Consider the following 1,516-nt stretch of genomic DNA (forward strand, 5'->3'; position numbering starts at 1 on the left):
TTCCAGTTTATATTTATATTTTATTATGATTAAAAGGGTGTAAAGTGGGCCATATCTTTACTTTTGACAGCTTCATTAAACTTTGCTTCCCTTACTCTTTTCAACACTTTTGTTACGTTTTATAAGCAATCTTTCTGACAAAAATAGACAAATTGCTATTTTGATGCATCGTATGTATCTACCTCTTATCATCGACCTGTTTTTAGTCGCGTGCAGGCGACTCTACAAGTCACTCCGTCGGTCGGTCGGTGGGTCAGTCTATCGGTAGGTCGGTCTGTCGGTGTGACCGTAACACTTTTGTGTTTGACCTTTTTGGTTAAGATCAAAGGTATGTTGTTAATAGATGCTGTTCTTGGCTTTTTAAGCTTTTCTTGGCCTTTTGGCCAAGACCAAAATGTAGTATCTGTTCTTACTACAGTCTGTAATTATGTTTGTAACTTTGTGATATGAAATGGGGGATCAATTTATGTATTAATTTAATGTAAAATGATCACCCACTTTAAAAACAGTCAATCACAAAGTCATTTAAGTCATTCTCTATATATTTCAAGTTGTTTTTGAAGGATTCCAGTTACTTTTAAGTTCATTAAAGTCATTCTAACTCATTCACTTTTTATTTATTTAAGTTATTTCAGCCCATTTCTCGGTCATTTTAGTTTATCTTTAAGAATTTCATGTCAATCCTACATTCACGCATTCATTCATTACATGAGAGCACGCGACTAATGGCTATCGGTCATGTTTACTTTTTAAGTATATATATATATATATATATATATATATATATGTGTGTATGCGTGTGTGTATTATTATATATGTATGTGTATTATTATATATGTATGTCAGGTCATGTCATATGCTACTGGTACCATGTAACCCAGTACTACCTGCCTCATGGTCGGGTCACCGGCGACTAAACTGGTCCCCCCACCAGACTTGTTTGGTGAGGAGGGCGGCTAGTCTCCCTGAAGGATTAAAAACAAGACCTTCCAAAGGGCGAATGAACTCTTTTTCTGGGTCAACGGCCAACTAGCACCGTGCATATTTGTGTGTGTGTGTGTGTGTGTATGTGTATTGGGGTAGAGAGGGCTCCCGGAAGCCGTGGTGAAGGCAACCTTTCTAGGAGAAGCAAATCTCTGATTTTAAAAAAACATAAAGCGGAAGAACAGTACCCGCATTAATCTGGCCTGCAATTTAATTTGTTGCTGGCTATCTTGCTCTTGCTTGTTGCTGGATCTCAACATTTTGAACCGAGAGAGAGACTTAGCTGTCGTACAAAACTAAGACTCTGTAACAGCATATTTGTATAGATACTCCCTCAGACATTTGGGCTCATGGATTTTAAATGTCTGAGGGAGTGGCACTCGTCTGACAAGACATTGCAATCATCATTATTATATAATTTTTATGTTATTTATTTATAGAAAAATTACTTGAGATAAGTCACCACCACCGTCGATTTCAAATCTGATAATAGGGATATTTTAGATACAAATATAAATACCTCTTCAGCCAA

General features: G+C 36.7%; 1 pseudogene; it reads left to right on the forward strand.

Moving 5' to 3' along the window:
* The first annotated feature begins 363 nt into the window (after positions 1 to 363).
* LOC145256675 (U2 spliceosomal RNA) lies at positions 364 to 499 on the forward strand (annotated as a pseudogene).
* The last annotated feature ends 1,017 nt before the right edge of the window (positions 500 to 1,516 follow it).

The sequence above is a fragment of the Euprymna scolopes genome, chromosome 32, assembly GCF_053919585.1.
Source record: "Euprymna scolopes isolate OS-2025 chromosome 32, ASM5391958v1, whole genome shotgun sequence".
NCBI classification, from domain to species: domain Eukaryota; kingdom Metazoa; phylum Mollusca; class Cephalopoda; order Sepiida; family Sepiolidae; genus Euprymna; species Euprymna scolopes.